The following is a 15540-nucleotide window of genomic DNA, read 5'->3' on the forward strand; positions in this document are numbered from 1 at the left end:
AGTAGTTAATTAATATGAGGGGGGAAAATCAATTGTATGTCTCAAAGTTTTTCAAAACACAAACTGAATCTTTTTAATATATAGGCTGTGTATTTGATATGTGGATTCTTTCAAAAGCCTAGACCAAGTAGATCAGAAGCATCCAATAGCACAGCTATATACAAGATACTGGGTACTGTACAGCAAACCCTAACAAAAGGACTTTTCAAAGTTAACCCAATTACCAAATAATGTGATGATAACATTAACTATCGATTGTCTTTTTGAACCCTAAGACAGCAGGAACCTCACATCTCCACTATAGAGCCTCTACTTCCCCCAGTCCTGGAACCCTTGGATAGGGCCCACTTTCCTGTATGCCTCTCCCAATCCATATCAAATAATATTGCATCCGCCGATCACAACCTAACCAACGCAACGATTGCCACCTCAACATGCTTCACTTCAGACTATGTCCAGAGACTTCAGGTGTGGAATGACAACCCTTCAGCTTCATTACTCGGGTGAGACCTTTCCTTTCATAGTATACTCTAATTTCATCTCAGGTGGTTCACTTTCTAACAAAGTCCCAAAACCTAGATATACACCAGTTTCTGTGAGAGAGAGCGTATGTTCACACGTATCCATAAACTACTGCAAAATATATACCTGAAAGCAGAAGTACACTAGAGTTTGAAGTGAATACCTCCCTAACACTTCCTCTCCACTATTCCAAGCCTTGGGTCCATGATTGCTCAACAATTTGTTTGGCTTTGTATGTTAACTCTCTTTTCTGTCACCAGGTTCCAGATGTCATCAGGATACCGGCCAGGCTTCCCTGGTCTGAAGAACCCACCAATGTGTCCTGGAGCTCCACTTCCCCAGAGACCCACCCTACTAGGGAAAGAGAGAGGCAGACTGGGAGTATGGACCGACCAGTCAATGCCCATGTTCAGTGGGGAAGCAATCACAGAATCCAGACCTTCTACCTTCTGCAACCCACAATGACCCTGGGTCCATGCTCCCAGAGGGACAGAGAATGGGAAAGCTATCAGGGGAGGGGGTGGGATATGGAGATTGGGTGGTGGGAATTGTGTGGAGTTGTACCCTATGGTTTTGTTAATTAATCCTTTCTTAAATAAAAAAAAAAGAATTTCAGAACATACTAGAGACCTGTGATAATTATGCTTAGGTAGACGATTCTGAAGACATACCACAAATAGGCATATATTCCAGCTACAGTGTAGATTATATCTGGGAATCATCCACATGGTAATTAAAACATGAGGAGCTAGTAGCAAGTAAACAACAGGACAAAGTATAGTTACAGAAGAAAATAACCTAAGACAGAATCACAATGAGCAATAGCATTAAAGTAATATGTCAAAAAGGAGTTGCTGAGAAAAGCAAAAGAAATCCTATAGGCAGAAAGAAAACTAGGTATGTTCAAGCTAACGGAAGAATTTTTTTTTTTTTCGAGTAGAAATGGTCAGTAGGGGTAAATACTACTAAGAGACTGAGAAAGGCGAAACAATAGGAAAAAACCAAACACCTGTGTCATGTACTTAGCAACAAGATATTCAGATGACATTCTTGAAAAGAACATTGTCTTTGTGGTAGTGAGAGAAGACATTTCAGGAGGTTGAAGAGTGAGTAGGAATATATATATATTCCATTCTCATGAAATCCTATTTAAATGACAAGCAATGGAATGGTTTAAGCTATTAGGAATGAAAAGAATGGAAAAGAGATGCTACCAAGTAAGATATTGTCAGCAAATGTTTGGAAGCAGGAGTGGGACGGTGAGTGGTAACCAACAACAGACCAGAGAAAACTAGATCAACAACAAAGAGCTGATTTAGTGCAGCAGACAATTTAATGTTCACATGGGGAACAGCAAGAACCTCAGCTCCACTCAACCAGAGACTATCTCCTTTACTCTGGCAAGAGATATGAGGTTTACTTTATGTGGAGCTTTGACAAGCTTACTTATCTCCCAGAATGGGGGCAGCCAGGGTTATACCATTCATTCTCCACTAGAAACAGAAGTTTTATGGATTCCTTCCAGGGGAAAGTAACTCGAAAGGAAATGTCTATAGAACTGACACTTGAAGTTGCCCCAATAAAAGTCTCACAGTCCACTATAGAGCAAAGCTGACCAAGCAGTAAAGTATGCACAACCCCTGGGATTTTTCTAGTCACCACTTACTGCTTAAATTCCAACAGGAAGCCAAGTCTTACCAGATATTTAAGAGGACTAACAGAAAGTTGGTAGAAATAAATGTTAAGGAAACCAGTATACGCAGAGTGTAGAAGAAACATTTTGAAATGATAATATATTCGGTTTATATCTACAAAGAATAGAATTCTAGAAAGGAGCGGGATATTTCCAGTTATAAGCAAATAGTTGCGGGGGCGGCACAATGGCACACCTGGCTAAGCACACATATAACCAATCACAAAGACCTGAGTTCGAGCCCCCCTCTCCACCTGCAGTTCGAGCCTCCACTCACCACTTCATGAGGGGTTGAAGAAGATCAGTAGCTGTCTACCTTTCTCTCTCCTCTAGTTCTCTCTGTCCTATTTAATAAAAAATCTAATTAAAAATAGTTGTAACGTACTGGAAAAAATTAATGGCTTATAGCTAGTACTGTGGTTTGATATATAGAAAAACTGTTAAGAAAAAAATAAACCAATGGGACAACATCAAATTAATAAGCTTCTGCACAGCAAAAGAAATCACTGCCCAAACAAAGACACCCCTCACAGAATGGGAGAAGATCATTACATGGCATACATCAGACAATAGGTTAATAACCAAGATATATAAAGAGCTTGCCAAATTCAACAAAAGAAAACAAATGACCCCATCCAAAAATTGGGAGAGGACATAAACAGAATATTCACCACAGAAGAGATCTGAAAATCCAGATAACATATGAAAAAATGCTCCAAATCATTGATTGCTAGAGAAATGCAAATAAAGACAACGATGAGATACCACTTCACTCCTGTGTGAAAAGATAGCACCAACAAATGCTGGAGAGGTTGTGGGGACAAAGGAAGTCTCCTGCACTGCTGGTGGGAATGTCAATTGGTCCAACCCCTGTGGAGAGTAGTCTGGATAACTCTCAGAAGGCTAAAAGTAGACCTACCTTATAACCCTGCAATTCCTCTCCTGGAAATATATTCTAAGGAGCCAGATAAATCCATCCAAAAAAAAATTGTGTATACCTATGTTCATAGCAGCACAACTTGTAATAGCTAAAACCTGGAAGCAACCCAGGTATCTAACAACAGATGAGTGGTTGAGCAAGTTGTGGTATATATACACAATGGAACACTACTCAACTATTAAAAATGGTGATTTCACTGTTTTCAACCCATCTTGGATGGAGCCTGAAGAAATCATGTTAAGTGCAGTAAGTCGGAAACAGAAAGACGAATATGGGATGATCTCACCCACAAGCAAAAGATGAAAAATAAGATAGAAGAGAAAACACTAAGCAGAACCTGGACTGGAGTTGGTGTATTGCACTAAAGTAAAAGACTCTGGGGTGGGTGCAGGGGAGAGGTCAAGGTCCTAGAACAGGATGGCAGAGGATCTAGTGGGGGTTGTATTATTGTGTGGAAAACTGAGAAATGTTATGCATGTATAAACTATTGTATTTACTGCCGACTGTAAAACATCAATCCCCCAATAAAGAAATTTAAAAGGGTGAGGGAAAAGCTGTTAAGAGAGTAAATCTGGAGGCTGAGTGGTGGCACACCTGGTTGAGCACACACGTCACAATGTGATAGGACGCAAGAAGAAGCTTTACAAGTGGTGAAGCAGTGTTGCAAGTGTCTCTATCCCTCTTTCCCTATCACCCCTTCCCTCTCAATTTCTGGCTGTCTATCAAATAAATAAAGTTAATTTAAAAATATATAGTAAATCTGGGGAGGTGAACCTGATTGAATGCACATGCACAGGACCCAGGTTCAAGTCCTTGGCCCCACTAGCAGGAGGAAAGCTTCACAAGTGGTGAAGCAGGGTTGCAGGTATCTGTCTCTCTCCTTTTCTACCTCCCCTTCCCTCTCAATATCTATCTCACTGTCTCTATCCAGTAAATAAGATAATTTAATTCAGAACTCTGGTGGTAGGAACAGTGTGGGATTATACCCTTGCTGATATATAAATCTGTAAGTCAATATTGAATCACTAATAAAAATTTTTAAAAAATTAAAAAGAAATAGATATTGAAAATATTCCTTCTAAAAATGGGAGACCTTTAACCTCTTTGCAGTGCATGTGCTTTCTTTTTTACATTTATTATTAGTGACATTTTCTGCTCCTCTGGCGAAAGTTAAAATATAAATTAAAAGGGGCTGGGCGGTGTGGCAGAGGGTTAACTGCACATGGCATAAGTGCAAGGACCTGTATAAGGAACCTGGTTGGAGCCCCCAGCTCCCCTCTTGCAGGGATGTCGCTTCACTGGCAGTGAAGCAGGTCTGCAGGTGTCTATCTTTCTTTTCCCCTCTCTGCCTTCCCCTCCTCATTCTATTTCTCTGTCCTATCCAACAACGACAGCAACAATAACAACAACGATAAACAACAAGGGTAACAAAAAGGAAAAAAAAAAAAAAACCTTCCAGGAGCAGTGGATTCATAGCGGAGGCACCGAGTCCCGGCAATAACCCTGGATATATATATATGAAGCAAAGATCAAGAATAAGCACTCACAGGGGGTCAGGAGGTAACACAGCAGGTTAAGCGCACTTAGCGCAAAGCGCAAGGACCAGTATAAGGATCCCGGTTGGAGCCCCGGCTCCCCACCTGCAGGGGAGTCTCTTCACAAGCAGTGATGCAGGTCTACAGGTGTCTATCTTTCTCTCCCCGTCTCTATCTTCCCCTCCTCTCTCCATTTCTCTCTGTCCTATCCAACAACGAACGACATCAGCAACAATAATAACCACAACAAGGCTATAACAACAAAGGCAACAAAAGGGGAAAAATAAAATGGCCCCCTAGGAGCAATGGATTCATGGTGCTGGCACTGAGCCCCAGCAATAATCCTGGAGGCAAAAAAAAATCTATAGAATAAACACTCAAAAATGAAAATGTGAGTGCAAAAATTAAATTTCAACTGAAGAACCAGATTGAAAATCAAGCAAACAAGAAAACAATATAAAGGAAAATAGAAAATGAAATGTTTTAGAAAGCAGAGGAAAAAATGGAGGATGCCAAATCTAACTAGTTAGAGTCTCAGATACATAGAAGAAAGAAAATAGGAGTCTGGGAGTAACACAGCAGGTTAAGTGCACGTGGCGCAAAGCACAAGGACCAGTGTAAGGATCCTGGTTCGAGCTCCCGGCTCCCAGTTCAAGGTCCCGGCTCCCAGTTCGAGCTCCTGGGTCCCACCTGCAGGGGAGTCGCTTCACAGGCGATGAAGCAGGTCTGCAGGTACATCTTCCTCTCCCCTTCTCTGTCTTCCTCTCTTCTCTCCATTTCTCCCTGTCCTATCCAACAACAAATGACATCAACAATAACAGTAATAACCACAACAAGGCAATAACAACAAGGGCAACAAAAGGGAGGAAAAAATGGTCCCCAGGAGCAGTGAATTCCTGGTGCAGGCACTGAGCCCGAGCAATAACCCTGGAGGCAAAAAAAAAAAAAAAAAAAAAAAAAAAAAAAAAAAGGAGAAGAAGAAAGAAAGAAAGTAAAAAAGAGGAAATCATTAATGAAAAGTTTAAGAAAATTTCACAGAGCTAAAAGCAAGTCTTCATATTAGGCAGCCCTATTGAGTACACAACAAAAATGAATACCAACTCAACAAGACAAACACAGACTTAACGTGAAAGGATGGAAAACTATCATACAAGCCAATGGCCCACAAAAAAGGGCAGGAACATCTATTCTCATATCTAACACAATAGACTTTGAAATAGATAAGGTTAAAAAAGAGGAATGGACACTACTTAATGCTCAGTGGATCAGTCAATCAAGAGGACTTAACAATTATTAATATCTATGCACCCAATGAGAAGCCATTAAATACATCAAACGTCTACTGAAAGAGCTACAGGAATATTTCAATAGCAACACAGTCATAGTATGGGACTTCAACACCCCACTCTCTCAACTTGACATATCATCCAGACAGAAAATCAATAAAGACATAAGGGAGCTAAATGAAGAGATAGATAAACTAGAACTATTGGACATTTTCAGAGTCATTCATCCCAAGAAACTGGAATACACATTCTACTCAAGTCCACATGGGTCATTCTCAAGGACAGACCATATGTTAGGTCACAAAAACAGCAAATTCAAGAGCATTGAAATCATCACAAGCATCTTCTCAGACCACAGTGGAATTAAATTAACACTTAACAATCAACAAAAGATTAGTAATAGTCCCAAAATGCGGAAGCTCAACAGTACACTTCTTAACAACTGGGTCAAAGAAGAAATAAAGGAAGTGGAATACTACTCAGCTATAAAAAATGGTGACTTCACCGTTTTCAGTAGATCTTGGATGGACCTTGAAAAATTCATGCTAAGTGAAATAAGTCAGAAACAGAAGGATGTGTATGACATGATCTCACTCTCAGGCAGAAGTTGAAAAAAAGATCAGAAAAGAAAATACAAGTAGAACCTGAACAGGAATTGGCTGATTGCACCAAAGTAAAAGACTCTGGGGTGGGTGGGTGAGGAGAATACAGATATCCAAGAAGGATGACAGAGAACCTATTGGAGGTTATATTGTTTTATGGAAAACTGGGAAATGTTATGCGTGTACAAACTATTGTATTTACTGTTGAATGTAAAACATTAATTCCCCAATCAAGAAATTAAAAAAAAAAAAGAATACCAAAAAATCCAATCTATAGCAAGACATGTCTTGGTGAAATTTAAGAAAAACAGATGCTGTTTTAAAGGAATTATTTTATTTTATTTTATCTTATTTATTTATTTTGCCTCCAGGTTTATCACTGGAGCTTGGTGCTTGCACTACGAATTCACTGCTCCTGGAGGCCATTTTCCATTGCCCTTGTTGTAGTTATTGTTATTGTTGTTATAGCTGTTGTTGTTGGATAGGACAACGAGAAATCTAGAGAGGAGGGGGAGACAGAGAGGAGGAGAGAAAGACACCTGCAGACCTGCTTCACCACTTGTGAAACGACCCCCCCCCACAGGTGGGGAGCCAAGGGATTGAACTGAGATCCTTATGCAGGTCCCTGTACTTTGTGCCATGTGCACTTAACCCGCTGCAATACAGCCCTTCCCTCTTTATTTTATTTTATTTTTTGCCTCCAGTGTAATCGCCGGGGCTTGGTGCCTGCACTACAAATCCATTGCTCCAGTGGCCATTTCTTTCAACTTTTTGGATAGGACAGAGAAATTGAGGGGGGGGGAGATAGGGAGAGAGAAAGAGTCACCTGCAGACCTGCTTAGCTGCTTGTGAAGCGACCACCCCCGCCCTGCCTGCAGGTAGGGAAACAGGGACTCAAACCGGGAATCCTTATGCGGGTCCTTGTACCTATTATTATGTTCCCTTAATCCCGTACGCCACCGTCTGGCCCCCGGAAAGAAATTTTAAAACATCGTATAAATATAGTACATGTAAAGTCCTAGTTCTTCAAAATAATGATAATAAAAAATAAAATTGAGTAACCCAAGAGGTGGTGGTACAGTGGATATAATATTGGACTCTTAAGCATGAAGTTTCAAGTTTGATCTCCAGCATTGCATGTGCCAGAGTGATGCCCTATTGTGTTTCTCTCTCTCTCTCATACACATACATACACTTTTTTTTTTGCATCCAGGGTTATTGCTGGGGCTTGGTGCCTACACCATGAATCCACTGTTCCTGGAGGCTTGTTTTCCCCTCTTTTGTTGCCCTTGTTTTATCATCGTTGTGATTATTATTGTTGTTGTTATTGATGTCGTTGTTTTGGATAGGGCAGAGAGAAATGGAGAGAGGATGGGGAAGATGGAGAGGGGGAGAGACAGACACCTGCAGATCAGCTTCACCGCTTGTGAAGCGACCCCCCTGAAGGTGGGGAGCAGGGGGCTTGAGCTGGGTTCCTTACACTGGTCTTTGCGCTTTGTGCCATGTACGCTTAACCCACTGTGCTACCACCCAACCCCCCATACATACACTTTTACAACATAAAGGAAAATTTAAACCTTCTGGATGTTGTATTTGTTTGCTTATGCACTATTATGAGCAGTTGCATGCAAGATAACATCATTTCCATGGTAACTTTTTTATTCCTAGTATTTTAGTGAGAGAGAGAGAGAGAATGAGAATGAAAGAGAGGGATCATAGAGTGCTCCCCTGTGGTTCTATGGATTGAATATGGGGCTTCACTCATGGTAAGACATGCATTCTACTATGTATGAATTACCTCCTGATCCCAAATGTACAGATTTAAAAATATGCATCCTATTCAAAAATCAGGAATAAACATAGCAGTAGACTTCCCAATGCAACAGTGGAGTGGAAATTAGGAGATAAGAGAATCATATCTTGAAAAATATAAGATATTTTGGATCTCCAACCTACCAAATGTGAAAATATTTTTTTAGCTAAAAGTTCTTTTTTTATTTTTATTTATTTATTTATTTATTTATTTATTTATTTATTTATTTTTGCTTCCAGGGTTATCACTGGGGCTCGGTACCAGCACTACAAATCCACTGCTCCTGAAAGCCATTTTTTCCATATTTTTTTATTGTATAGGAAAGAGAGAAATTGAGATGGGAGGGGAAGATAGAGAGGGGGAGAGAAAGATAAGACATCTGCAGACCTGCATCACAGTTTGTGAAACAATCCCCCTTGAAGGTGTGGAGCCAGGAGCTTGAACCAGGATCTTTGCTCAGGACGTTGCACTTTGTGCTATGTGCACTAAATCCTCTGCGATACCTCTCAGCCCCCAAAGTTGTTTTTTTTTTTTTTTGCCTCCAGGTTTATCGCTGGGGCTCAAAGCTTGCACTACAAATCCACAGGTCCTGGAGGCCATTTTTCCTTTTTTTTTTTTTTTGATTTTTTAAATTTCTTTACTGGAGGATTATTAATGATTTACGGTAGACAGTAAAGTACAATGGTTTGTACATGTGTAATATTTCCACATAACAATACAACCACCATCAGTTCCTCTTCTGCCATCATGTTCCATGACCTCCTTCCCACACCAGTCTTCTACTCTGGTGCAGTACACCAACCATATTTTTTTTTCTTTCTTTTTCATTTCTTTATTGGGGAGTTAATGTTTTACATTCTACAGTAAATACAATAGTTTGTACATGCATAACATTTCTCAGTTTTCCATAGTCCCACCCCACTAGGGAAAGAGAGAGACAGGCTGGGAGTGTGGATCGACCTGCCAATGCCCATGTTCAGCGGGGAAGCAATTACAGAAGCCAGACCTTACACCTTCTGCACCCCATAATGGCCCTGCGTCCATACTCCCAGAGGGATAAAGAATAGGAAGGCTATTAGGGGAGGGATGAGATATGGAGTTCTGGTGGTGGGAATTGTGTGGCGTTGTACCCCCCTTATCCTATGTTTTTTTGTCAGTGTTTCCTTTTTATAAATAAAAATTAAAAAAAGAAAAAGTAGCAGCAACAAATGCTGAAGAGGTTGTGGGGACAAAGGAACTTTCCTGCACTGCTAATGGAAATATCAATTGGTCCAACCCCTGTGGAAAGCAGTCTGGAGAACTCTCAGAAGGCCAAAAGTGGACCTACCCTATGACCCTGCAATTCCTCTCCTGGGGATATATTCTTTTTTTAAAAAAAAATATTTTGCCTTTTGTTGCCCTTGTTCTTCTTTATTGCTGTTATAGTTCTTGTTGTTGCTATTGATGTCGTTTTTGTTATACAGGACAGAGAAATGGCGAGAGGAGGGGAAGACAGAGAGGGGGAGGGAAAGAGAGACACCTGCAGACCTGCTCCACCGCTTGGGGCTCGAACCTGGATCCTTATGCCGATCCTTGCGCTTTGCACCACATGCGCTTAACCCACTATGTTACTGCCCGACTCCCCTGGAGATATATTCTAAAGAACCAGACAAACCCATCCAAAAAAGATTTGTGTATACCTATGTTCATAGCAGCACAATTTGTAATAACCAAAACCTGGAAGCTACCCAGGTGTCCAACAACAGACGAGTGGCTGAGTAAATTGTGGTATATATACACAATGGAATACTACTCAGGTACTACAAATTATGAATTCACCTTTTTCACCTTATCTTGGATGGAGCTTGAAGGAACCATGTTAAATGAGATAAGTCAGAAACAGAAGGATAAATATGGGATGATCTTACTCATAGACAGAAGTTGAAAAACAAGATCAGAAGGGAAAGCACTAAGCAGAACTTGGACTGGAGTATTTGCACCAGATAAATGACTCTGGGGTCCAGGTCCTGGAACATGATGGTAGAGGAGGACCTAGTAGGGGAGGGGGGTTAGATTATTATGTGGAAAACTGAGAAATGTTATATATGTCCAAACTACTATATTTTATTGTCGACTTTGGACCATTAATCTTCCCATAAAGAAAAAAGATGAAGAAACAACAACAAAAAACTAAATAGGTCTGGACCAGTAGATAGCAGGACAGGTAGACTGTACACTTTACTATGCATTTTGTTCAGGGTTCAATCCCTGTCACATCAAAGAAACTGTATGAATGGTGAAGAAGTGCCTTGGTGTCTTTTCCTCTTTCTTCTTCTAAGTACACAAAATGAAAAATTGAACCTGGGAAACCTCTCAATATTACTGTGCATGAATGAGGCCCTCAGTTCGTTCTCCATTACTACCTAAAACTTAAATACAAAGGAAAATAAAAACTAAGAAAAAAAAAAACATAGCATCAGTGAACTGTAGGGTGTCTTCAAGCAGTCTAAGGTAAGTGCAACTGAAGTACTAGAGAGGAAGCATGAAATTACTTGAGGTAATAATTGTGGGCTAGTGAGAAAGCTCATTTGGATACAGTGCCACCTTGACATGTGTGCAACCCAGGTTCGAGCCCAATCCTGACTCCCCAACTCATTGAAGGGAGCTCTGGTGCTGTGGGCTTGTTCACTTCTCTTTGTTTCTGTCTCAAATAAGATAAAATAAAGAGAAAGGATGGCTGAGCCTTTTCCAAATTTGAAGAAATTTACTGCTAACGTCTAAAATTGGAAACATAGCAGCATCAGGATATTATTTAAAATCAGTCATGGAGGAACAGCTAGTACAACTGAGTTATTCGAGACTGTTGTAAAAGTGTGGCCTATGATAATAGACTTCCTAAGTTTGAATACTGTCTCTATCCCTTACTGGATGATCATAGAGAAGTCATTTAACATCTGAATTTCATGTTCTCATTTATAAAATGAGATAACAATGTCTTTCCATAGTTGTTTGTTTGATTTTTCTGGTTTTTTGTTTTTGCTTTTCAGTCTTCAGGGTCATTAATGAGGCTGGGTGTCAGCACTGCCAATCTACCACTCCAGGCAGCCATTTTGTTTTTTCCATTTCACAGGACAGAGAGAAACTGAGAGGGTTGAAGAGATAGAAAGATAGACACCGGGGGTCGGGCGGTGGCGCAGAGCGCATGTGGCACAGAGCGCATGTGGTGCAAGGATCCTGGTTCGAGCCCCCGGGAGTCGCTTCACAGGCGGTGAAGCATGTCTGCAGGTGTCTATCTTTCTCTCACCCTCTCTGTCTTCCCCTCCTCTCTCCATTTCTCTCTGTCCTATCCAACAACGAACAACATCAACAATGGCAATAATAATAACCACAACGAGGCCACAACAAGGGCAACAAAGGGGGGGAAGAATGGCCTCCAGGAGCGGTGGATTTATGGCACAGGCACCGAGCCCAGCAATAACCCTGGAGGAAAAAAAAAGAGACACCAGCAGACCTGCCTCATTGCTTGTGAAACCTACCCACTGCAGGTAGGGAGTGGGGGCTTGAACCTGGGTCCTTGTTCATAGTATTGTGGGTGCTTAACCAGGGGTGCCACGGATTGGCGCCTGTTCTTTGTTTTTTGTTTTTCCTTAACCAGGGCATTGTTCAAGTCTGGCTTAAGAACCTGGGTCTTTTACTACCTGAAAGGTTTTGTTAGTTTGTTTTGCTTATTTTTGTTTTGCACAGTGTGCTACCTTCTCAGCTCTCTCCTAAAGGGTTTTGTGAGGATGAAATGAGTTAGTGTTTCTGAAGATTTTGGATAATTCCCAGTACAAAGAAAATGGCCATTTTTTTGTTGCAACTGTAGAAATAGGAATAAGGAATACCTTATTACTCTTTGCATTTTGACTATTAGTAATATTTTATTTGTAACTACATGCAATAAGATTTGAAGTGCGTATTATAGAAATAAGATTAAAAAGAAAACTGACCAAAACAATAAAGAACTTCAGACTATTGGGGACCTAACCGAGACTAGATGTCACAAATTTGTGATGCAATAGTACTAATCTTTTTGATTATTTGAACTTCTCAACTGGGTTCTGCAACCCAAATACAGGCATAAACAAGATGGGAGCAGCTAAATTAATTTAGGACTGGGATTTTATCAGGTTGGTGTGATAAAAATGGAGTAGGAGCAAGGGATCTGAGCTGTTGAACAGAAAGAACCTGAAATGAGAAATCACTGATTCTGAATAGGCCAAGGAAAGAAATGAAAAAAATCAGGTAGTTGTTAAGTAGGAGTCAGGACTTACATGTCCCAATGAAATTGAAGACTTCATATACATATAATTATCAATGCAACCAGTACCATGTTGACATGTTTCACTTCGGACTGCATCCAGATGTCAGGTGTGGAATGTCAACCCACCAGCTTCATTACTCTGGTGAGACCTTTCCTAGCTCATAGGACTCCTTAATTCCATTTCAGGTGGTACAACTCTTAACCTAGATATAGACCAGGGTCCATGAGATAGGGCATATGTACATGTATCCATAAGTTGGGGGAAAACATTTACCTTAATGCAAAAGTGCACAGTAGTTTTCAGTGAGTCAGTGAATGTAGCAAGCAAGCAGAAAGACCCCCAAGGACACCATAAAGTACCTAATCAAATAGTTTCTACTTAGACCTAGATATCATTCTCACCTACTTCCTATTGCACGTCTCTCAAACACTCCAAAGCTAATCTTGTCGGAAAAAGTAAGGACTACAAAAGCTGAATAAGGGCAAGAGGCTGGAATACTTTAATGATGACTCTTTAGTCAATACCAGGCCACCCCATCACTTGGGGCCCTAGTCATGGAGTCCTGGGATTCCCATGCAGACATGATGGGCGTAGACCTCTAACAGATCCCTCTCACAACTGTCACTGGTCATCTTCATAAGGAATAACATAATGACCACTCTGTGGGCCCCTATAAGACCTGGCCCTAAATGTGGATCAATAAGGCTGAGGAGTATTCCATTCTCCGAAGGGAGGTTGGATAGCATACTCTGCCTATCACCTGAGGATGATGGGTCCTGAAATTGGCATAGCCTGGAATGTTCCTAGCCGTGACCAAATGATGTGAGCTCAGACCTACAGGTATGCAAATGTTACATAGGCTCCTGTGCTGACTATGGGCCCCAGACTAAATTGATGGGGTTTACAGTTAACAATATTTATATAATTTTCACATATTTGGGAGCTACTCTCTTCCTTGATACAGCTTTCTGGTCCTTTTTCAAACTATGACATTATCCCCCCCCAGTCAATAACTTAGATCACCTGCATATTAGATGTCAGACTCAGGAAAAAACTAGTAGGGTCATGGGCCCCTTGGAATATACCTAAAATAGACATACTAGCTTTTTCCAAAATGAAGACCACAAATCTACATCCACAATATTCTTGCCTTTAGGTTCATGATTAGTCAACAATTTTCTCTGCTTTCTATCTTAACTCTTTTTCAGCCACCAGGTTCCAGATGCTACCATGATGCCAACCTGACTTTGCTGGGCAGATGACCCCACCAATATGTCCTGGAGCCCCACCTCCCCAGATCCATGTCCCACTACACTAAGGAAAGAGAGATACATGCTGGGAGTATGGATTGACCTGCCAATGCCCACGTTCAGCAGGGAAGCAATTACACAAACCAGACCTTCTACCTTCTGCACCTCATAATGTCCCTGGGTCCATACTCCCAGAGGGATAAAGAATATGAAAGCTACCAAAGGAGGGGATTGGATACAGAGTTCTGGTGGTGGGATTTGTGTGGAGTAGTGCCCCTCTTAACCTATAGTCTTGTCAATATTTCCATTTTATAAATAAAAATTTAAAAAACAAATAATTATAAAAATAGAGACTGAAGTTAAGGGTAATTCTGCATGATGGTTAAGTGTAGCATGTTGATCATGGGTGGATGAAATGGAGCACAGGTTATAGTCACTGGAGGAAAAACCAGGAGACAAGAATGATGGCAGGCACAAAAAAGGGAAGGTTATATATCTGGAAACCAAAGACATCAATAAATGAAACAGAGGGTTGGGTGGTGGCACACCCAGTTAAGCGAACATAGTACTATGCAGAAGGATACACACACAGACCCGGGTTTGAGCCCCCGCTCCCCACCTGCAAGGGGGAACTTCACAGCTATGAAGCAGATCTGCAGGTGTCTTTCTCTTCCTTTTTCTGTCTCCCCATCCTCTCTCAATTTCTCTGTCCTATCTAACAAAAAAAAAAAAAAAGAAGGAAGGAAAAAATGGCCATCAGAAGTGGTGGATTCATAGTGCTAGCACCAAGCCCCAGCAACTGGAGGCTAAATAAATAAATAATTAATTAAATGAAACAGACATAAAAGGAGGTCAAATATACCATAGAGATCCTCCCTAAATTTGGTGACTACACTGAACAATGTTTCCTTTTAGACCATGGTTCTTTACAAATGGTGGAAGAAAGACTTTTAAAGATCCTTAAGTCCTCAGAAATTGTTTGCAATATTCTATGTGTATTTATCTAATGTACAGTCCCCCCAGGAAGAATTTGTGACTTTCTCCAAATTTTCTCAAACGGATGACTGACAAAATAAGCTCCAAAGGCTTACTGTTTAATGAATTTATGTACGAATCACTAAATGAAAACAATAGTAATGGCACAGAGACTCAGGAAAGGCAAAGACCGGGGGTTGGGCGGTGGCGCAGTGGGTTAAGCGCATGTGGCGCAAAGCGCAGGGACCGGCGTAAGGATCCCGGTTCGAGCCCCCGGCTCCCCACCTGCAGGGGAGTCGCTTCACAGGCGGTGAAGCAGGTCTGCAGGTGTCTATCTTTCTCTCCCCTTCTCTGTCTTCCCCTCCTCTCTCCATTTCTCTCTGTCCTATCCAACAACTAATTGCGTCAACAAGGGCAATAATAATAACCACAACGAAGCTACAACAAGGGCAACAAAAGGGGAAAAAAATGGCCTCCAGGAGCGGTGGATTCATGGTGCAGGCACTGAGCCCAGCAATAACCCTGGAGGAGGTAAAGGAAAAAAAAAAAAAAAGAAAGGCAAACACCTATCAATGTTGCTCCAAATTTCTCTTGTCCTCCACCATTACCAACATAAAAAAAAAAAGTTCCAGTTCTGAGTG

General features: G+C 41.0%; 1 protein-coding gene across 3 annotated transcripts in view; it reads right to left on the reverse strand.

Moving 5' to 3' along the window:
* The window catches only part of MID2 (midline 2), a 160722-nt gene that overhangs the window by 35160 nt on the left and 110022 nt on the right, over nucleotides 1-15540 (reverse strand). The window lies entirely within an intron of this gene.

The sequence above is a fragment of the Erinaceus europaeus genome, chromosome X, assembly GCF_950295315.1.
Source record: "Erinaceus europaeus chromosome X, mEriEur2.1, whole genome shotgun sequence".
Lineage (NCBI taxonomy): Eukaryota > Metazoa > Chordata > Mammalia > Eulipotyphla > Erinaceidae > Erinaceus > Erinaceus europaeus.